Genomic DNA, 24300 nt, shown 5'->3' with positions numbered 1-24300 from the left:
AAACTATGTATTCCTCTCGTGCCTCTTGTACAGAAGTTCACAAAGTCCAATTCTGAAAATTTTTACTGACATAAAATGCCAAAATTGTTAAGATGAATAATTGCCTAAATTTTGCTGCATTATTTAAGAGACCTCTATATGGAATCCATTCATTACACGGAAAACAGCATGGCTGTAACCAATTTCCAGCTAAAATCGTTGTAACGGATTTTCATCAATGGTGCCTTAGCTCCTTTGTTCGAGGTCGTTAATAACCACTATCTGTTTAATACACGACATCTTTATCATACCGTGTATTATCCAAAAGTAAATGACATCAAAAACCTCAAATTAAAGCTTTAGCCATTACCACCACTGGTGAAACTTTACTAGCATTGCTTGAAATCGATTACAGTCATGATGTGCTTTCTGCAAGGTATAGTGCCTAAATAGAAGCTGAAATAAGGCAACAAAAATGACAATTATTCACTCTGCACAAATTTGACCTTTATCTCATTACAAAAGGACTTTATGACCCTCCTTTACAATAGTTATCGATGCTAGCAAAACCTCGACAGAAAACGAGACATTTGAGTTTTGTCTAGTTTACGCTCGTACATACGTTTTCTTTGGCATGGTGAAGTCAAAATTTTAATACTCCTTAACTGATCATGTTTCTTTAAACCATTTAACAGAAAAATCTTGCAACGAATTGCTAGTTTGTCTGGATCACTGAGAGTTCATAAAAGCTTTGAAAATATCTGAGTAGTATTTTGTCAAACTTTAATTCCACATATTCAACACATCCATTTCAGCTGCCCATATAGAAAAAGTCTTCCACCAGTTTAAGAGGTAACTAAGTTATATTATTGTTAGCAATTTAAACACCAGATACGTTCTGTACTTTTAAAAACATCTTGATAAAATGGTCTTAGATAGCTCAACAGCTAATTGATTCTAAAAATACTGCAAGCGTTTCTAAACTTTTGTGACAGTTTCTTCTGTCAAATTCATATTCAAAATCTACGGCATTGTAATCTTTAATACAGTTGTTTATATTCTTAAACTCTGGCCAGATCTGTCAAAAAGGATAACTATTGATATTACAAGGAACCTAAGAAAACAATATACATCTTATTCATGGTTACTCTAATCATGTTCTCGCAAAGGGCAATTCAAGCATTACAAAGGGTCGTCCTAAGGAAAACTATGAATGCAATTAAATATTTATTTTTAAGGGGATTAACAAGTCACCCAGAAATCTACACCACTTATGGTACAATTAGTCGCAAGAGGCCCGTCCAGCCCCCTCAAAAGCAGACAAGACAGCGCAAACACCAAATCCTGCCCAGACTGTCCTTCGTGCCATGTAAGTGACTGAGTCAAGTAAAGAGGAAGAGATGCACAGCGAATGTTCTCATTATCTCGGCTTCTCCCACAAGCAAGATAATCAAATCGGACCGAAGTCGCCTTCTACTGCGCACGGACCACCAACCAACACTGATCAAGTTGCTAGAGAAATTCTCCAAGTTGCATTCTATATGTGCTATTTACTATTGATTTGTTCTTTGTGCACAAAAGATTGAGAGCTTAAAGAGAGCTTTAATATTCAGCAATCATAATTTTGTATATTCATATCTTTGTAGCTATTTCTGTTAGAGATTACATAGAAAAACACAGGAACAGTTTTTCCCGTTATTGCCGAATTAAAGCGAACCATACCACTTCCTCTGTTAGATCTTCCTTACAAAAAGGACTTAGTCTAATTCTTACTATCTATTCCTAACCAACATCTGAAAGCGTTATTATTACAGACTGCACTCGTCAGATTTTTCCCCGAGTTTAGAATTTCAGGTCTGGTTTTTTACTCCCAGGACGTTCAGTAACTATGTAAAGTTACTTCATTTGTAAAATTAATTAAAATTAAAATTAATAGCCAAGACCAATAACCGAGAGAGAGAGAGAGAGAGAGAGAGAGAGAGAGAGAGAGAGAGAGAGAGAGAGAGAGAGAGAGAGAGAGAGAGAGAGAGAGAAAAAGAGAGAGAGAGAGAGAGAGAGAGAAAGAGAGAAAAAGAGAGAAAAAGAGAGAAAAAGAGAAAAAGAGAGAAAAGAGAGAAAGAGAGAGAAAGAGAGAGAAAGAGAGAGAAAGAGAGAGAAAGAGAGAGAAAGAGATCGGGCATTAGCGGACCGAATTTTTTAAAATTCGGTTGAAGATTCCAGTTTCTAATCGCTTTAGAAAAGTTAGATCTGAGATTACAAGATTCATCATCTCCAATATTTTCAAAGTTTTTTAGAAGTTCATCTTGAATTTACTAATCTGATTAGACATGAAAGTTTAGTTATTGCTTACTGAAAAAATGCATCAGTATGAAAAACAAGGCCTTATGCTTATTAAAAGTAAAAAGCTTTATCAATGAACACTACATCAGAGGGGTTGTGCATTATTCCAACGCTATTAATACTTTCACTAGAAGTGAAAGTGTTAATTCACAGACCAAGAATTTGAAATAGATATTAAATACACAATTACTTATTGGTTATTTAACGGCTTGTTTCAATTATGAAATTTCCCCAAACAGGGTACAAGATTAAGGGATGGATATAATGTGTATTTAAAAATCCATTAATATCTAGTTTTTTTTTTCAAGCAACCAAATTTTTATTTTTTTTTTTTTAGAAATGTTGCAGTTGAAATGTAAGAAAAGTTATCAAGTTCGTAATGAAAGTTAAACGAAGGTCGTATTTACCAAACATTTGCATAAATTGTAAATACTGTTAACCTGTATTTACATAAGAAAAAAAACGATTATAGAAGAATGGAAGAGAATGTTCTCGACAGGAAATTCCGAGAACAACAAGAACAGAAAAATTTACGAGTACCCAATCCCCTATTTTATATATCTGCTTTCCTTTCCTCTTGTAATAAACAATACCCCATAACTTATTAGCAGCCAACCAACCTCCACTGAACCCTACGCTGTTTTTTCCTCTTGATATGATGGATCCTACTGAGCTCCTCCCACTAATGAAGTGGCACTAACTTATTGCCAAAATACGCACGACAGTGCTAGTTCTATTAAATCATCCTATGTGGAGGGGTGGGGGGGGGTTTACTCTTCATTTAGAATCACCTTTCAATCTGCACTTGAATCAAATCCTGAATACTCTAGAAAAGTGTTAATCGTTTCAAATACCTAAAATCGCCTTTTATAAAGTCTATGAATCTTGATCCACGGCTTCATGAGGGTTATGGCAAGGTCTCCACGTGGCGATCTTCGATAACACTGCACTAATGGAACATTGAGATTGTTATGTTTACATTCCACGCATCAATCCAAGGTCAAATGTTATAAAAGTTTTAGTCGGGTCACCAGTTTCGAAGACGACCACCACCAACATAGCCACATTTAATTCACATACTGCCATAATTCTATTTCAAAACAAACATACCTAAAAATGAAAAAAAACAATCAAACCAAAAATAAAACAACTTGCTCCCTACAGGTTAGAATGTATTGATAAATTTTTATGAGTGTCTTCTAATATGAACTGAATACAGAATTTAGGCCAAAGACCAAGTAGCCTACTGGGACCTATGAGGTCATTCAGCGCTGAAACGGAAATTGACAGCAAAAGGTTTGAAAGGTGTAACGGGAGAAAAACCTCGCAGTTGCACCGTGAATCAATTGTTAGGAGAGGGTCAAAAGTAAGAATACGAAAGGAGAAAGTAAAGGGAACGAAAGGGGGTTGCAGCTAGTGGCCGAAGGCACGCTGCAAAGAACCTGAAGTAAAGCCTACAGTGTCTTCAAGTATGGTCTATCCACAAAACAATATTTGAAACTTCGACAGAAACAAAGTATTTCGAACATACAAGTTACCCTCGTTGGGTGAGGGTGTTATTATTCAAAACGAGAAAACAAATCAGGTGATCAAACCAAAATTAACCAGTAACTTGCTGCCAAGGTTCGTACAGACTAGAATGTACTGGAGAGAAAATTTAGAAGAGCTATCTTGAAGTACGGTCTGAACGAAAGGAAAATTCATTGCCAAGCAATTAAAGAAATAAAATCAGATTTTTTTCAGGCTTAAGCTGTCGAAGAAGAAATAAAAATGTGATTTTCCTATTTCTCGATAAGCAGCCGGTAGCCTACCTAGTTAGCAGTCATTTAAAAGTCTGCGAGAGAGAGAGAGAGAGAGAGAGAGAGAGAGATTCTGGGTGTCATAAAATACTCTCTTGTTCCTTGATAAAGAGAGAGAGAGAGAGAGAGAGAGAGAGAGAGAGAATTCTGGGTATCATGTAAAATACTATTGTTCCTTGATAACACGAGAGACACGAGAGAGAGAGAGAGAGAGAGAGAGAGAGAGAGAGAGAGAGAGAGAGAGAGAGAGAGAGAGAGACCTCTGGGTGTCATGTGAAATACTACTCTTGTTCGATGATAACACTTAATGGATTTTAGTATGCTCAAAGTAAAGATATGTTTTAACCACACACATATTCAGCGTCATAAAAACTAACAGCCTTTTAGACAGACCCAGAAAGTTAATGAGAAACAGGTCCCTATCTTGTAAAAGTTATTACGTGATGTATTTCTTTTATACAGTCTTTTGCTACGTTAATCAACTCAAGAGAGGAATTTGAATTGCAAAAGACATCTGGGAAATTCCATATGTCTACGAAAATTTTGAAAATAAATATGAAGAAAAAATTGAACATTCCAAACAGTTTTTTCTTGGTAAGCAAAATCATGAACGAAATTTCCTCAGCAAGATCAACCTAGCATCGGAATATTCCTTAGATTAATTTAATTAGTCCTATAAAGAAACTTGTATAAAAAGCTAACCTGAGTTTTACTAGACCTATGAGAATATGAATTTAACCATGCCTATTAACAGAACCTATGATCTATTAATTGCAGTCTTGAAAATTACAGTTAAAATCTGTAACGTATACAGCATACTTTTAACTACAGAAAAACCTGTTCCAAAGCAAAGCAAAACAAACTTGAACATACCAAGACTACGGCTAATATCCTCAACTACTGATACTCTAGATTCGACGCACAGCATACCTTACACGGGAAGAGGAGATTAATATAAGAGGATCCCAAGTTCTGCATTCGTCCGTAAGACTTTAATGCCAAAACCCGTTATGAATTGCGCCTTTCCAGACACAGAGTTGGAGGAGGCTCATTAGAAACAGCAAATCATGCTATGGATGAAGCCGTGATGGTCTTAGCAAAGCATTAGTTTTGCCAGAGTTAACACCATTCATGCTACCCGTTCTAAATTCATCTATACCAACTCGAAAACTAAAGTAACTTTGTACTTTGTTTCCTGACAGGTAATAAAGTTTTTATATTTTGAATACAATATAGATACATATCAGCTTTCACTTTAATGTTATCTGCAGCTACCTAGTATAATTACAAGGACTACGTAATAAGTATTACCGAGTTTTAATGGATACTGAAATTTGGATAACAATGATTTTATGGGAAAAAGCAGACAGTAAAGAACCTAGCTCAGATAAAATGAAAACTAATCTAATTGACAAGCACTCGTAAGAAAGACTTATGTTCGCTATCCTACCAAAACGCATGAAAATACCAGCCAGCAATACAATTAAAACCAATGTTGATGGCATAAATTAATGTTCAAGCTGGTCCAAGTAACATGAATGACAGAATTCGAGCACTAAATTACCCGTATGAAAAACAGTGCCATGTCTGAAGTTAACAGTCCAAGCCTTTCTAGTGTCTGTACTTTCATAACAGCTACCGTCAGTGAACTATGCCCTCATGACAGTGTTTTAAACCAAGGGTTGTGCAACGATAATAGGTCTTTCATAATCCATTAAATTTTGTCAGTCGAACACAAGCAAAATGTACCTCATTCTTTTCCATTTCACGAAAAACAGTTTTGTAACAAACAATGTATTTTTATAATGATATAATTTATATGTTAGTAAGTAAAATGCAGCTAATTCTTTTCCTCTTGGCGAAAAACATTGATTGCATATCCTGTTTTTTTATATATATATCAAGAAGTCTGGAACAAAAAAAAAATAACTTCGAATGACTGGAATTATCAATCCACTGTAAATTTTCAGAATCAAAAACTAACATTTTACTCAATGCACTTAATACCAGCATCAAATCCCTATATACCTATTTCATAACCCACTATGTCTATAAAATGAAACTGAAGGATCCCTCACACAAATGCCCGAAGTTGGCTCTCGTGGTTGCTTTATCCCTTCTTTATGTCAAGTACAGAGAACGAAAGGAAATTGGAAGGCAAGAAGTGCTATTTACGCCGCAAGGTGGTACCCCCTTTTCAGGTTGCCCATTAACCCTTAATTGCAACGAAAAGTACCATAAAGCAAGATTTTGAGGACGACTTGAATTATGACCGATTATAATGGGAAATACAAGGGAAGGGTGGATTAGCTTTTCCTTACTTATATCTGGCTATCACAGTATACGTAGTTTTTTATGCAGCTGTTCAATCAATTACCATAAAGTTTGTAAAATATTTTACAACATAGCCTACATAAAAACTCTAGGCATCACAAGAAAAATCATGAGAAATTTTCTAGACCCAGATAATTATAGACAACCAAAGAATAAGTTGTCCGATACTGTATGAATCAACGAACTGGGATTTGTTTTTTCTTTCGAGTAAAAAATGCTCTACTTCACCATTGCCATTTGTCAAAATAACTTATTATGACGAACATAAGCTAGACTAACCACAACTGTTAGGTATACGTCGTAGGAAAATTTGCTTAACATTTACAACTACAGCAATGACAAAAATACACGAGATCAAAATAGTGTGACTGTTAACACCACCTTTTGTTTGCAAAGTAATAAAACAGTGTTTAAATTCATGATAGTTCCCTCTAGAACACCAAGTAAAGAAAACGGGTAGTTCTTCAGCATTTGCAGGGCAGACTCAAATATTTGATGAGCACCAAAACGACGGAAAGGATTCGCTTCAACTCTGAGCGAGTAAATATCAAATCTGGACTTCTCTTCGTGACTTCAATTTTAGGACCCTTTCCCAAAATGGACGATGACACCTGCCTGGTCGCCTTATGCTGAGAACACTCGCTCGCCCTTCCCGAGTCACTGTAGCATTGACTTCAAGTAGTTTTCTTTATTATATCTTTCCAAATATTACACAGTCTGCAAAAAAAAGCATCTTGTAAAAAAGTTTTACATAAAACATGAACAAATTTGTAGTTAACGTAAGCTTAAAGAGAACATCTGTACAAACAGTAAACTTTACGTTAAATCTCTTTTCAACTAAAATGTTGATTGAAAGTTACTAACTTCATACATTTAAACAGGAATTTACATTAAGCATCTCATTATCATACCCCTATGATAAGGAAAGGTTCAAGTAACTTAAAAAGCAGTGCGTTATTACGTTATAATAAGCAATTCAACTCAGTAGTTGTCTGGTTAAACTTCTTTATATTAATACATACTGAATGCGTCTGCGAGTCATAGCAGCCAACAAGACCTTTAAGAGTAGACACTAGCACATATACTGAGCCTTCTCGGCTACGGTCAAGCTCTTTCGACCCAGCACATACAAAAGTGGTTGGCCCAAGAATACACACATCTTGTTATAAGAAAAGACGGAGCAGCAGCATAAATTGAATTGAATTGAATGTAGAGTTTAGTCCAAAGGTAAGCTCTGGGACCTATGAGGTCATTCAGCGCTGGAAAGGAAATTGACAGTAAAAGGTTTGAAAGGCGTAACATGAGGAAAACCTCGCAGTTGCACTATGAATCAATTGTTAGGAGGGGGTGGAAAGTAAGATGGTGGAAAGTAAGATGGTGGAAAGAATATGAGAGGAGGTAACAGTAAAAGGAACTAAAGGGGTTGCACCTAAGTGCCTTAGGTATGCTGCAAACAAACTTAAGAAATGCCTACAGTGCACCGCATGAGGTGCAGTGACGGCGCTAACCTCATACTTATAACATTTAACGTCATTATCTTTTCCTTAAGGATCAAAGAGGCCTATTCTTGACAGATTACGTAGGGATAGTCTTTAACATACCGTTTGGCTACAGTTAAGGTCCTTACATCAACCTTGGCTACATTCATTCCACAAATTTTTTTCTTTCTTTCTTTGGGCCCTAAAATGACTTGTTTAATCAGTCAAGTTTACCTTACGAAGATCAGAGTAAAAGGTCTGATGAAAGCAGAATTCTCTCAATGTTAGAGCAGCCTTTGGATGACACTGGTTAACAAGCATATTAAAAGTTTTTGGGAAAATCTGCAACGAGGTGGATGAGAATTTATGGATTCTTTTGTTGACATCGTAAGACAAGCAGTGAAAGACAAGCAGTGAAAGACAAGCAGTGAAAGACAAGCAGTGAAAGACAAGCAGTGAAAGACAAGCAATTGCGTTACGTAGGTAAAATGGAGGTCGTCAATATTCGCATAAACGGTAGAAACTAAAATAGGCAAAATTAAATGCATAGCAACTTAGTAAAAAAAAAAAAACTAGCAAACCTTGATTTCAACGCATTACAAAAACGACAACGCAATAATAGACCTAGTAGTGCTCAATAATGAAAACCTGAATTTCAGAGATCAGGCACTAAAACTGTTGAACATGGGCCTTATCTCAGGAATAAGGCCTTTCACAAAAGTATCTAATTATTGATAAACAATTATCTAATTTATAAATTATCGCAAGATTGTATTACGTGAACCAGTTAAAGTTTACTATCTTAATGAACAAAAATTATCTAACAAGGCAGCCAAATAATAAACCCCACATGACAGGCTTACAATCATCTTAGCTAAATTTCACTGGGTTACCTTATAAAAAAATATTTTGCCTACATCTCAAGAAAGAAGGGCGGCCGCCAGGGGCAGCAGGGGAAAATGAGTTTTAAAACAGTATTCATAGATCCCTCTTCGACCCATTTACCAAATGGAACTGCACGTAGAAGCGAAATGTAAGCGATTCCTTGACCCGAAATATAACATACTGTAATGAGGACTTTCAAGAACATGGCATTCGGCCAATACCAGATTTTGCTTTCGAATAATCAGTTTTTGTCCGTCGACCTTTTAATATCAAATAGGACAACTGAAAATGGATAGAAAAATCCTTATGCAACTTTAATTCCTCCTAGAAAATGCTAGTATAATTGCAGGATTTCCTATGGCTACTAAGTTACGTACTGTGGAATGGAAACATATGATTCCCGAGCTGTAGTACATCAGTAACCTATTGTTTTTCTCATCTTTCACAATGTCATTTGTCAAGATATTTTTAGTGAAATAAAACTATGAAATCCACAGTACCTACAGCGAAAGCTACTAAACAGAAGGAAACGTCAAGCGATTTCAGAAATATAATGCACAAAGCAAGCAAATATTGGTAAACTTAAAAAAAATACAGCTGATGAAGAAAAAATAAAAAAACATTACAGCAAGTGTTCCCAAAGAGGGTGAAGAGGAAAACCACTACAGAAAAAAAAAGACAAGTTGACAAAAAATATCAGCTGGAAAAAACTTTTAGAAACTAAAAAGGTTTTAAATCTTGCAGGCAATCAGATGGGGTTTGGACCAAAAAATGGTCAAGAACCACTGGAGAGCCAGGTCAAGTAGTAGAATAGGATAGAATATAGAATTTAGGACAAAGGCTAAGCACTGGAACCTACAAGGCCATTCAGCGTTGAAACAAACTGATAGTAGAAAGGTTTGAAAGGTGTAACATTAATAAAACCTCGCAGTTGCACAATGAATCAGTTGTTAGGAGAGGGTGGAGAGTAAGATGGAGAGAGAATATGAACAGAGGTACAGTAAAATGGATGAAAGGGGTTGCAGCTAGGGGACGAAGGGCAGGTCAAGTAGTAGTCTTAAAACTAGGCTTTCAGTGAGTCACATTAAGCCTCAAGGAGTGTGCCAGTCTCGTAAAATAAGCTAACTTCGGAGAAATTTCCGCCGATAACAATCCCTAACACTACTAAACAAAGAGGACCGTGGGAAACTAGTCACTTCAGCATTCAAAGTGACAACTTCCTATCAGCAGATTATCCCAGACCTGTGAAAGTTATCTCCAAACTCGTGACAATCCAATGAAGAATGGTTTAACTGACAACAAATCTAATCTTAATACTTTCAAGATGAAAGGTGAAATCCTAATGGAACCTTTGGCTGTAGCAAGAATAAGTTTTGAATCTTTAACGGTTTTGAATTTCAAAATGCAAAAATATTCAAGGACATGACAACTTTCATTCAAGAATTGACTGAAGATTTGCCAAGTAAACCCATTGACGGTTTACCAGAAGTTGCAGCCCAGCATCCATTACTCCAATGACCTGTACCACCAGTAACAATCTAGCATCCATTACTCCACACCAAGTAACACATTAAAAGGTAAAAGAATAACTGATAACTCGTGAAATTTCTATCAGTCGTCCTTCATAGAAAAATGTGGCAATAACCTAGAAAGCACCAAGGAAGGCAGACCTATTTTCATTAATATTATTGCTACACAGTTTAACCAGACTGCTGAGTTTTAATATACTGAGTTATAATCACAGGGATGGCCCAAGGTTGTTGAGACCTATTAATTCTTGCCTGACAATGCACAAAACATACTTTTATGGTTGTAATTAGCGCACCAGTTATAACTGTTGTCGAGGCAACCCTAAACCTGATTATTTGTCAATTTGAGAAACTGCAAAGGGAAAGAAATTCAAAACCCACTGATTAGTACTAGAAAATTTCTTACAAAACCCATTGATTAGTACTAGAAATTTTCTTACAAAACCCACTGATTAGTACTAGAAAGTGTCTTACTAAAGAAAATGCGATATCCTCAAGGGAATAATGAGAGCTTTATGTAAAACTGGGGTAATGACAGAAGTTCTCTTAATACATAGAAAATACATGTAACAAAACACAGAAAACCTATAAAATTACACCATACATCAGTTCTAGTTCAATAACGCATTCATGCATTCAGTCAAGTGTAAGGCAATAACAACGTCAGTGATATATTTTCAATGAAGTATAAATATTGCACTTAGAACATTGGTGGAATTTCAGTATGGAAATGCAATGGCAATCTGAGCATATCAGTAAAAAGCAAATGAAAAATTAATGGCCTATTTTATGCAAGTTTAGTAAGAAGACAAAGCAAGTAATCTTAAGCACAGCTAAAGGCACTGAATACTCAAAAGTTGTCGAGTAAATATTACAATTTCAAATGGAGATAATTACTATACTGAGAAACAAGGACAAGTAATGCAGCACAAATGTAAAAGGTAAATGAAATTCAAGTTAGATGTGACTTTTGTGCAATATTTATGGAAAATCTACGAACCTGAAAATCTATGAACCTGAAGGGTCAATTATCTAACAACTTCATTCAAATAGCAAATCAGAAGTTTTGACATTAAAGTATCCTCAATGATTTACGAGTGAACTCAACCCATCTCTATCAAAAGGGTGTTCCTGGAAAGTATGGTAATAAAATAAAATCTATCTCTTAGACCTAATGTTTCCAACAAAACCCTGGACTAGGCATAGCAAAAGCCCACTGCCTCTTAAGGCCATAAATTTCCAACAATACTTTGGACTAGGCATTAAGTTATTTCAAGGTTATTCTTAATCACACCAATGTTCTAGGTGCAATCCTTACTGCATCAGTCTTATAAACTGAAATCTTCCGATACGACTGGTATACTTTAAGAAACTGGCGTGAAAATTACAAAAGCAGTCATAGAAAATAAAAAAAGCTAAGAACTGTTATAACCAACTTTGAATATTCACCTTGCTATAATAGATAGTTGTATCTTTAACAAAATTAACAAGTCCAACATTTTCAAATCCCTCGTTCTGTAATTTAGTTAAGAGTTCTGATGTTAGAGAAAATGCAAACTTGGAATATTTCTATTGGCCTTTGAAATGTAGATTATACTATAATGATATATATATAAAACAAAGAATCGTCCAGGAATATTTCAACAATGGCAAACATGAATTTCTGATGGACAAATGTCGAAAGCAAAACTTAGATCACTAGAATTTTTCACTAAATATAAGAGTAACACCTGTTCCTCCTTTTAGTTTATTAACCTACATTACCGATTAGTCACAGTCATAATATAGTCTACTGAAATAACTTAATATGAAAAGTGAAAAATGGAACCGACATCAGTGTTGACAGTCTTAACCGTTTCTACACACTTGTGAATCTGTAGTTAAAGCAGAAAATTAAAATAGAGCGATATTATTAAATTTAAGATTCAATCAAGTTCAGAATTAAGAGACATCGTTAGGCTCAAGACAGAAACTAAGCTTGAGTGGTCAAGTGTGCTGACTACTTTTGATCATTTTCACACCACAAAAAATATATATCCTAACATTCTCCTATCACTTACATTTCTATCAGCATAAGATAGATAGAATTAGGAAGTTTCAAATTTATAGAATCTAGTTTAGCAATGTAAATAAAAACTACTGGAAGCCTTTTAAAAAGAACATCAAACTCTCAAATTAAAAAGTTAAAGTTTACATACATAACTATGCAAAATAAGTGTGTAACTGTGCATTCTTTTTTAATAAAAGTGAAGAAATCTTTAGCAGCAAAAAAACTGGGATTTTGTTCAAATGATTGATAGTTCACACCCCTTCATTATAATTATCAAAAGTCATTAGTACGTTTATCCTATTCATAGATTAGAACTGATTAACAATGTATAAATGAGGAGGGGATAGGGGTTACATCACAGAAAATTATGAGATTTAAATATTGAAAGTCATTTTAACCAAGTAAAAAAAAATGAAAAATCATTAAAATATGCAGTAACCTCAAGTGGTCAAGAGTTTTCTGACTTATGGCTTTCAGTTTTGTGTTGACATACGGTGGGGAAGGAACCGGTTTACAATTCCTTTCCCTTGAATATAAACCACTTTGAGTGTTGTATGATATGAAGTTCATATGTAGTGTAGAGAAGCACTTGCTGAATTAACTGTTACGAAATGACCCTCGATTCCTCCTTCAGGAACTTAAAAGATTGGATCCTAAAAAGGGAAAAACTAATGAATATTTAACAACGATATTTTGGTAATCATTTCAATTTTCTTCCATAAACATATTAGGTGCAGTAGTACTTCCGAATAAATTATTGTTGCTTCCAGCTTAAAATTTCTAACTCGGTTTAAAACCAAAAGTAAAAAATTACTTCTAGATATTCATTGGTGTTCTAAGGCGTAGTATCAATGTTTAATTGCTCTATTAACTGTAGTCTTACCATTGTCAAAAGCTAGACACTATGTAGTCTGCAGGTGATGTAGTATTTCTTCCTCAGCACGTATCCTGAAGTGGGGCCTTAAGCTTACAGCAGTTATTCACTTCTTAGCCATAAGGAATTTCAACCATCCAGGTCTAAGTTTAACGTTAATTATTCATAGCCTATTTATTAGTAGTGCTCGACAGTTTGAATCCTCGACAGTTTGAATCTGAAAAGGAGAAAACGTACATTAGGGAATATTCATCTGTTTAGAATGCTTAGTTTTTCTAGCTGGTAAGTAAAATATATTACTCCAAATCAAATCTTGTGTACACATTTACAATATCTCCATTTGTAATAAAATTACATTCTTATCTTACATTCTTATAATCCTACCTCTCGACATCTGCAAAAATTAAGTTTGAAGTCAAGACACTTATTCGTCAGGAGTCATTTAGTTATATTGCCAGACTAATATTTATCAGACTCATTCAAGAACGATGAGTTCTCCACCAGCAGCATTTTCCAATTAAAAAGGTGATATTTGCACAGTTCAGAGTAAAGTAAGCACTTCAAGAAATCACTTGGTCCCTGCCAAAGTTGCTTACACGTATAATCCATTTCCACTGCCTGAAGCTATGAATTATTTTTAATTCTCTATTCTGTATAGTAACATCCTGTCACTTGGAATAGGGTTTCCAATTTGGAGCTCGACATAGTTATTTGCAAGTAAACCACCATTCTTGAATTGTCCAATTTCAGGGTGTCTTCGAAGTTAAAACTATTTGCAGAAATTCAGTCCAATCAACTACTGAAGTATGCAATTCATGCTCCTGCTGGGATGATCTGCTGAATGGTTAAAGTATAGCTGTAGGATACTCCCCAGACATTTGGTTAACGGCTTACAGAAGTATATCTTGGCTTCCCCAAAATACTGTTTATCTTATAGTCGCATGCAGTAATCTCTAACTTTAGCCAGTTTACTACCTACAAGAATCTAAACAAGCTGAGGTACGTACATTAATCTCTCTTGCCTTCTTAAAACAGTTTTTTTTTTTTTTTTAGTAATGCCAGGTATCCTTAGAATGGCCTTTTATTATTACTGGAGAAATTATTTCATTTTGTTCTCTCAAGCCGGTGATATCAGTACCTCAGGGTTTGTTTTTGTCTACTTTGGACTTTGATGTGAGAACTTATGACTTAATGCCTTTTTATGATGCCTAAGTTCCAAATTTTCAAACCAGATACTGAATCACACAAGAGCAAGTCAGAATAACCGTTTGAATCTTCATAAAAGCTCCCAGTATCTTCATGCAGTCACTGCCCTGAATCTAAAGTTAAGCCACCATATCTCTCTCTCTCCCCTCCCCCTCTCTCCATTTCCAACAGGTGTAATAGGTCCTCTTTTCTGTTTACTAATATGGTCTCTGGTCTAATCTTACAAATAAGCGAGGATGGTTAAGATTAGCTGTTGCTGAATGCAATCATTTCAACACTTTTCTGGCAATCAGATCATTCTTTATGAGGGTCTGCGCCACCCATACCTGTCTATCTGTCCCATAATTCATCAGAAGCAGAGCGAGCTTACATTATGCATACAATATGCGAGTGCTGTCATCAATAAATTTACCATACTTAGGCTGCTTTGAATTTAAGTCTTCAGTTGACAGCAGTTCAGAATGTATATGCCCTGCATCATTTTTTGTATGGGTTTCCGTTCCTAGTCTAAGATTCTTTTAACTTTTCCACTGGTTGCAGTCAGTTCCAGTCCATCACGATCTGCCATCGAAAGCTGCTTATTTTCTAACATCTTGAAAAATGAGCTCAAAGTTAATCCAGAATAACTTGCCATCAGATGCACGTTAGTTCGAGTAAAGTCTTTCTGAAGAGTTCTGAAGTCTGGAAATAAATTTAAACTTGAGCCTAAAACTTGAACCTGAGAAGACTTTCCAATACATCACTTATCTGACTATCACCTAGTTGTTTGGTATCCCACAATCATTCCTGGTACATGTTCTGTGTCTTACCTCCGTATAGGTTCCTCCAGGAATTCAGTGTAGTTCACAGCTTCATAACCACCTTGAGTTCACAAGATTTTGTTCAAAAATCCCACTGAGGTTATCTTGGACATGCTGCCGCTCAATATCCACTGGAAAGAAAATCATTTACAAAGTGAGCTGCCTTCATCTAAGAGTAGGTCTACTTTTATGGTACTTAGATTCACAAAATTTATTTGGCGAGATTCTCTACAATAAAATTTATTTGGCGAATTTTCAGGTTTTTTTATAATTCGAAGGTATGTGACAACTTAATTCGTCTAAACACTTTACTCCCATCTCTAAACACTTATTCCACTGAAAAACACTAATTTAAATGAAAGGCTCGAAAGTGACAAAAATGAGCTAATGGGATTGTCCATCTTATGCCATTTCCCGTTACATTAATTTTCCATCCCCTTGCCCCTCTCTCATGGCTCCTCATTTCGAGCCAGTGAGAGACACTATCCTGTGCTATTAAAGTTATAAATCAACTATTCTAAATCACATCACAAACAAGCAAAAACTACAAACCCCTCTATTGCCTTTCATATGTAAAGTCCTACTCATGTCTTCATAATGTTACACATTTTTAGGCTAGCTCCAGCATGGCTCAAACTATTGTAGCACCAAGGAGGAGCTATATTTGGTTTGTGTTTTAATGCTTAAATAAATCTCGAACTGAACTAAGTGCAAGTAGAAACAAAAGCAAACTGATTCAGAGTGTTAGCAAAAAAAAAAAAAAAAAGTTAAAACTGTAATTCAAGGTAATTTAATAGGATCATGTCAAGATTAGCGAACCCACTCGCAGCAGGGTTCGCTATTCTTTACACGAAGATTATTGGGTTCGTTATTCTTTACATGGGAATAATCGGGTTCGCTGTTCTAGACATGAACACTTCAGTACCAGACATTTGATCCCCAGGGGCTAGTACTAAAGGATAAATACATTTGACCCCCAGGGGATAGTACTAAAGGATGAATACATTTGACCCGGAGGGGATAGTACTAAGGGATAAATACATTTGGCCCCCAGGGGATAGTACTAAACACGGCGAAACAGTAGATGAACCATTGTTTCGCCTGTTTAGTACTAGCCCTCATGTGGAACGAGTTCGGACCGGAAGGGGTTGGCCATTTACCCGGGGATCATTGGGTTTACTGTTCTTGACATGGAGATGTTAGGTTCGCTAATCTTGACATGATCCATTTAATACAAGTAATTAAAAGTTCAGATTACTATCGTAGTAGTACTACGGAACCTTATCCTAACTTTCCTTCTTTGGTGATGGTCATTGTATATTTTATGTACGTACTAAAGGAAAAACAGGATGCTGGAATAGGATGAATAATCATTGTTCGATATCAACAGTGTTCTCAAAATTACTACGAAAGTAAATAATGAAAAATCATGTAATAAAATGAGGGTCGGATTGGTTTCGAAGTGCTACCAAACATCCTAGTTTTCCTTTGTTCTCATTTATCGTTCTCTCATTTATCGTTCTCTCATTTATCGTTCTCTCATTTATCGTTATTTATGTTCTCTCATTTACCGTCAAGTTAATGTACAAACAAAAGACTGAACGGGATGCTGAAATACAGGATTTCTTATCGGTAAATATTAAGCCTATTTTCAAAATGACTACGAAAGTATTGCTTTAATCCTCCAGAGACGAATTGAAGTAATAAGGTGCTTAGGGCTATGGCCCCGCCGCCCGAGCCGACAAAGCTCTTTCTCGTTGGGAATTCATTGAGAATTACTGCGCAAAATTTTCGGCAGTTTTATTCAATTACTCATACATAATGGCCAATTTCTTCACAGATGCTATTTAAATTACAGACAAGCATTATTTTCAGCAGTTAGGTTCATGTACACTTTCATAAAGCAGTAATTATTTGGTCTGCACAAAAACTTATCGTACGAGTTTAAGAACTAAGAGGAAAGCGCTACCTTCCTAACGGTCGGCTCCGATTTTCCTCGTTAAATTCAAGTTTCATTTCCTGTCATGTTTACCTAACGCCTCTGCCTAAACCTCAAGTCTTGATTTCACGTACTTTAAAATTTAGTTACTAATTTCCTATCTATACTAACCTTAAATGCTGCCGCCCCCACCCCCTTTTTCTCCGCCAATAAATATCAAATGTTCCTAACCTCTTGCCAGTGCGAAATGCTTCAACTACACAAAATACGACCGCAATGACGATAAACCCTTCGAATCAAAACTTTAAGGATTCGAAGTTTTATTGCTAAACTTCAACAAGTAAACAGGTTTCCGCGTTCAAAACAACTTTTGCCTATACGGCAGCCTTCTTTCCGTTTTCGATAACAGCATTCCGTAGGAGTAAGATGCTCTTATGATTTTTCATTTCCAAGCATAATGAATAGCCAGTCGTTGTGACGAAGTTTAAACCTTATCTGCAGGGTCTTAATTACTTCATATATTTAATAGACACCGCGCTTCATTTCCAAACAAATTTTTCCACAATATATTACTATTGGCAGATTTAATATAGGGTTTGATTTCAGGTTCTGTCTTTAATTCTGTAAAGTTACATTTTACTTTAGTTTACTTTGTTAATACGTTATACACCGCAATGCAAGAAATCTGAATACTAAAAACAAATGTTGACTGGCTGCTCTAGGAGCCGGAGGCAATGCGAGATTAACTTATTCTACAACCAGCCAACTTTGAAGTACTTAAGTTTTTTTTTAAGCATTACATGGCAAGTTAATCAAATGCCCCAAATGACTGGATTTAATTGAATTTGAAGTCGAAGTGAAAGGAAGTCACGTGCTCTGGGGTATACAGATCATAAAATTACCTTGAAACTCTTTTTAAAATCCATTTTCATTTGTTTCCTCAGATCATACGTGTATATTAATATCTATCATTTAGACTTTCGGCACCTTTCTATAGTCCTAATTAACGAAAAACTTTATGCACGAGGAATTACAATTTTGTAGACAATCCTGTCGGCCCTCTAGAACCGACCAACGTCCCTCTTAAATTGTTTTTCCTTGTCAAGCTTTCGACTAAAGAGCTAATCTTAAAATTTGCAAGTTTAGCATTTTAGGGCAAATATCAGAGGATAGTTTAATGTTTTTAAAACCAAACAAGCTTTTTGAACATTCCCTCCAGCTTCATATCGAGTTTGTCAAATTGTTTTAAACCAAGACAATCTGGAAGTGCACACCCAATTTCCATACTGTTGAAACCCTGGTTTAGTAATAATATAAATCTATTAAAGTTTGATGGATTTTTTTACGCCCTACGTTTCCATGTTTAGAAATTCTTTGTCAACATTTCTTGGGTGTTCTCAGATTACAATCAATTTATCTCAAGTTTCCAACAATTAAAAGGTTTCCCTCTCAATTACTTCCACCTAGGTTTTACTAGTGCCTTCTTACCTTAGTTTTATCTTCACTTAATAGTATTCGTCATTTCCAAATTTTGGCATTACATGTTTAACCAGGTGCGTCTAGTTTGCCAACACTAATTTTTCATAACCATTATAGTTCATTAACGTATATACTGACCCAAGTAACTGCCTTTTGGTATTCTTAGTGAGACTTGTTTTCCAATTATTAGTTCTACCGCGTTGGCTCAAGACCAATCAATGCAGTCCTCAACGTCCGCGTACTTCAAGTACAGCTCATACCGACTTGAAACCACTTAATTCAGTAACGTTAGTTGCCACCTATTTTCAGTTGTCACCACTCAGAATAACTGGCTGACATTCTGGTTCAATACAGAATCTGGACGAGCTGCTGGAACTTTTGAATTTGCGAGAAAGCGATACTGATCGATACGATAAAGTAATCAATTTTAACCTGATTCAACACTACCCAATTTAGGTAGGGTTCTTCTAGTCTCAACAGTTTAAATGACAAGGGTCCAAGAATCAGAACTTAGTACCACCACGGCCAATCCACCAGTAACCGAGTTACAAGCAATATTAGAGCTAGTTCTTGTGTTTGACAACTATAATACATTAAAAACAAAATGACACCAGCATTGAATTTTTATTGGATTCTTAGACTAACTTTTAAGAAAATATTTTTCATTTTTGAGTTCATTTACAAAACCGCATAACTCATTTGATAAAAACACCATTTCACCAAATAAAAGGAATAAAAAGACTAAAGTTAATTTAGATTTACTGTTAATATCTAATACATTTTCAGTACAACCTACAAATCACTGAAGAACAGCTGCCAGCTGGGTAATTACCTTGTAACTTGAAGCAGCAGATACATTTCGCAGACTGCCGACGAAATTGAACCTGTCCGAGAAATTCGGCCGATCTGAAATTTGAATACGAAAACAATTAGGACAAGTGGTTGATTTTAAGTTTTTTCTAAGTTACTTCTGACAATGTTAGACTAATAACACTACTGTTTTCGAAATGGTAAAGCTATTGTCCCAAAAGAGCAATTTACCGTCTACGCATTCAGTTTCCTAACCATCTCTACGTCGGCTGAACCAAAATTGAATATTCAGATACTTATAAAACTTTAATTGCTTGAAAAAATTTAATTTCTTGAAAAAATTAAGTACTACGTTATCTTTGGACTTCCACTTCTACACAGACGAAAATTCAGTTATATCCTGGTATTAGTGAAATTATACTAATGAAATAATTTCCTATACTTTAGATTAATCAATATAAAGAGGGCAATGCTACAAAAGTAAACTGTCAATGGGGACATTTATAGTTGCAGAATTGACTGCCTTTACGAGGAGCCATCAGTGAATTATTAATGCGCTCTAGTGATAATGGCGGCAGTTCAATTTTCCTGCTTATATCTGCTACTTGACAATGCTAGGCATAGACGTTACATTACTGTCAGCGGAATTTTTTTACTAATAAAGTTAAAGCCTGATCACTAATTAGCAAAAATCTTTTGTTCGTGAAATATTACCCAGATATACAGGTGGGGGGGAATAGATACTGTCAGCGAAATTTTGAAATTTTTAATTACAAAGCCTGATCACTATTACCAAAAATTTTTAGTACTTTAAATACTACCCAGATATACAGGTTTGGCGACCTGTGTCGCTCAAAATTAAAAATGAAATCAAATTATCTTATATCCCATTGACTAGGTTAAAGAACCTACTGTAATTCATGTGCGAATCCATGATTTCCGTCTGCGATTTGTTCCAAGAGCCTTTAGCGCTTCGTTAAAACAATTAAGGAAATGCACCAGTAGATAGCATCAACAAAAAAAATGGAATTTCATATTTGATATCTAAACTGCTAAACAAACACTTAAATATTACCCAGTAGGTTTTTCATAAAGCGTCGACGCCATCTTCCCACTGCTTAAGTTTAAAAAGGCGTTTCGACCAATATAATGGGCTCAGTTTACCGCGTAACCTCGATCACTGAAACCAACTACCGCCACCGAAACAACACTATCAAAAACAGTGTTGCCAGATCGGACATTTCATAATAGAAATTTTAATTTGGCCATTTTTTTAATCTGGCCATGAAAAATCAGTTTGGCCATTTAAGCAAATTTACTCCCGAAATACTACAAATACACAGCAGCAAAACCTTTTATGACTACTTCAGATTAAGATATTCAATATCTGAAGTGCTGTCAATTTAACAGCTGTTTCCAAATTAAGTTTAATTTAAAGTAATTTTGACATGTAATCTAATATATAGGCAATTTACGCACAGTTAATTGTTGGTATGTTGAATCACACAATTCAATTTTATATCTTTGGCCATATTTTTGGCCAAAGGCTCTTCCAAAGTAGCCATTTTCGGCCCTATTTAATTTAAATTTTGTACTTTGTTAATCTGGCAACCCTGCTCAAAAACCTATTCCTCAGAGCACCAAATAGTAAACTAACCAGCATTGTAAAACCATTTCTTTCAAAAGACTGCTCGCCAGGGAGATTCTATGGCCTATATATTCAAAATTTGAATGTTTAATAATAACCTGAAGGGGTTCTACACTTATCTAAAAATGAGAAACGCTAAGTTGAAAATATATCAAGCACTATCCATTCGAGTTAACCCTTCAGAGAAGCGACATTCTTTGATTCTTCATAAAGGATGTGTCATTGACACTTTCAAAAATATATTTTACCATGAGTTTTATAAAGATCCTTTAAGGCTAAAAAAACTGAATTTTCAAAACTTGAGATGGGCACAATTATCACTGGATAAAATCTAGTCTCAATTTAGAAATCTCTGCCATTCAAGCAGCACAGTCTTGTCATTTAATCGTATTCTGACCATCAAAGCTACACTAAAATCACAAAAAGCATTAAAATCACTAAAAATGAAATCAATGAACACTTGGGTATATACAGGTTATCCATTTAGCATGAAAATCATGTCCTAAGAATTTTGCCAGCTGGACAAGTAAAAGGAACTCACTATTTTAACCCACGAAATCCGCATACCGACCACACGTAATAATCTCAATGAAACCACCTTTCAGTTCATCACAATGAAACTAAAGACTATTTTAACTTACCGGTATTTGTAAAGCCTATCAGGTACCACAAAAATAGAATCAAAACTCCGCAAGCTACTGTTGTTTCTGAAGAAAGACACCCAGTGTCTAGTCAGGCCTAAATTTCAACTTCTGAAAAAGGCAAGGACTACAAATGAAAGGCGTAAAATCGAAGAGTCCTTAGCCTTCGCTGTCCTTGGAAAATTAACAGCGCCATCTACACTACTTCCCGTTTTCTTATAATAACAGCGAAAACCGTTTTCGTATGGAAACTGAATTAAACAATTAAAATTATTTAAAAATATAAAATTCATACTTCATACGTATCATTTCCCTTGAAAGTTGATTTTCACAATAGCAGAAAACAAAGCATTTGAGTATTTTTTGCCATAAGAGCCATCAGCTGTTGAAAATGAAGACAGTCACAAAAGTACTGAAAAGCAGCATTTTAAACTTGAAAATATGAGCCAATTACACATAATTTTGTAGACAACTTTGGTTCATATCACATAGTTCTTCATTGGATGGGTGGGTAGAGCTCTCGGCTAGCACGCTGTTGGCCCAACGTTCGACTCTCCGACCGGCCGATGAAGAATTAGACGAATTTATTTCTGGTGATAGAAATTCATTTCTCGTCATAATGTGGTTCGGATTCCACAATAAGCTGTAGGTCCCAATGCTAGGTAACCAGTTGGTTCTTAGCCACGTAAAATAAATCTAATCCTTCGGGCCAGCCCTAGGAGAGCTGTTAATCAGCTCAGTGGTCAGGTTAAACAAAGATATACTTTTTTTTATATTCAGAATCACAAAATCATTAAATCATTCCGTGTGATGCCAGGCCCTTTGGCTTGAATTTTCTTCAGAAAGGTAGAAATAATTTTGGTCTATAAAATGAAAACCCTTCTCAACAACGTAACTAATTTGCCAAAATATAACCAGAATCTCGGTAATATTTTCGCAATTTTCGTTGCAAGTGACAAGTAATATGATACTCCGGTCGGGGATAAGTTCTACCCAACCGCGGAAAATTGAATTGAATTGAACTGAATATAGAATTTAGGCCAAAGGCCAAGCACTGGGACCAATGAGGTCATTCAGCGCTGAAACGGAAACTGACAGTAAAAGTTTGAAAGGTGTAACAGGGGCAAAACCTCGCAGTTGCACTGTGAATCAGTTGTTAGGAGAGGGGAGAGTAAGATGGAAGAAAGAGAATATGAAAGGAGGTACAGTAAAAGGAACGAAAGGGGCTGCAGCTAGGGGCCGAGGGCACTCTGCAAAGAGCCTTAAGTAATGCCTACAGTGCACCGCAAGAGGTGCACTGACGGCACTACCTCCCTACGGGGCAACCGCGGAAATGGAAATAAAAACGCTCAGTCCTTCATTTATCTTTCTCACCATTTCCCTTTTCTTTTTAATTCGTCGTGTAAATGATTTTTATTTTCTTTTTTTTTTTAGCCATTGTGCAACCTTCCCCGTCATTATGCAGATCAAAGGAGGGAACTAAACAGGGTGATAATCTAGGGAAATTTTCACTCTTCCGCGAAGCATTTTGCTGAAGATACTCGTTTCTGGGTTGGAATAATTTTACTTTGAAATGAAAATACATATTTATGAGTACTTTGTACGGCGAATTGAAAAGGCAATCTATGCAAATGAGGGAAGGTGCTATGTCTATTAACTTTTATACGATGGATATCCTTAGTGATATCGAAGAGTGCTCCTCTAAAAAGTTATTTCACTAATACAAACTTTTTTATTTTTTGTTAGGTGATGGAATTTAGTGTTAGATATTCATGTGAGTTTGTTTTACAAATATGTTGCTTTTTATTGCGTGATATTCACATTCATCCCGTCATTATTTGTTTTAGATTCGCTTTTCTTAACGCACATACATACCATAAGCCAGTGTGCACATACACAGACATATATATATATATATATATATATATATATATATATATATATATATATATATATATATATATATATATATATATATATATAGACAAAATCCACGAAGGAAAGAGAAACAACGTTGTTTCTCTTTCCATCTTGGATTTTGTCTTTATTTATATATATTCATCACGTTCCATATTTTCGTGATTCAATTATACATATATATACGTACTGTATATATATATATATATATATATATATATATATATATATATATATATATGTGTGTGTGTGTGTGTGTGTGTGTGTGTGTGTGTATATACTAACATAAAGAAATGGACACACTTTTATATATAAAGCCATTTATATTGTTAAGTATAAAATGTTCTTCGTCCCTCTTAGAACTCTCGGAACAAACTGAGGGAGCTCTGACAGCCGGAAGAATTTATGTCTTTTGTTCTAGAGGTCATTTTCCGGTCTGTTCCGAAACGTCGAGGCGAAGGACACCGAAAAATAAACCGTTTACTTTCTTCGTTTCTCAGAATATTTGTCGTCTCCATTTGGGAAACGAAATTCTTAAAATGGTTCGAGCTAAAGTGCGCTGAATTGCAGCTAAAGTGGGTTTTGAATTTCG

The 24300-nt window shown here is 35.4% G+C and overlaps 1 long non-coding RNA gene across 3 annotated transcripts; it reads right to left on the bottom strand.

Annotated features, from left to right (window-relative positions):
* Nucleotides 1-4363: 4363 nt before the first annotated feature.
* LOC136850757 (uncharacterized) lies at nt 4364-21900 on the bottom strand. Of its 3 annotated transcripts, XR_010856724.1 has the most exons (7): nt 21792-21900; nt 19525-19598; nt 15284-15405; nt 13653-15155; nt 13278-13485; nt 12834-13047; nt 4365-7169 (listed from the first exon to the last, which is right to left on the bottom strand). It is a non-coding gene; the product is annotated as an uncharacterized lncRNA (long non-coding RNA). The 3 variants fall into 3 exon arrangements; XR_010856726.1 differs by lacking the exon at nt 12834-13047 and having other exon boundaries at nt 4364-7169; XR_010856725.1 differs by lacking the exon at nt 4365-7169 and having other exon boundaries at nt 10874-13047.
* Nucleotides 21901-24300: the final 2400 nt, after the last annotated feature.

The sequence above is a fragment of the Macrobrachium rosenbergii genome, chromosome 22 (genome assembly GCF_040412425.1).
Source record: "Macrobrachium rosenbergii isolate ZJJX-2024 chromosome 22, ASM4041242v1, whole genome shotgun sequence".
NCBI lineage: Eukaryota > Metazoa > Arthropoda > Malacostraca > Decapoda > Palaemonidae > Macrobrachium > Macrobrachium rosenbergii.
The sequence above is the reverse complement of the archived record's forward strand: the minus strand, read 5'-3'. Positions and strand labels throughout refer to the sequence as shown.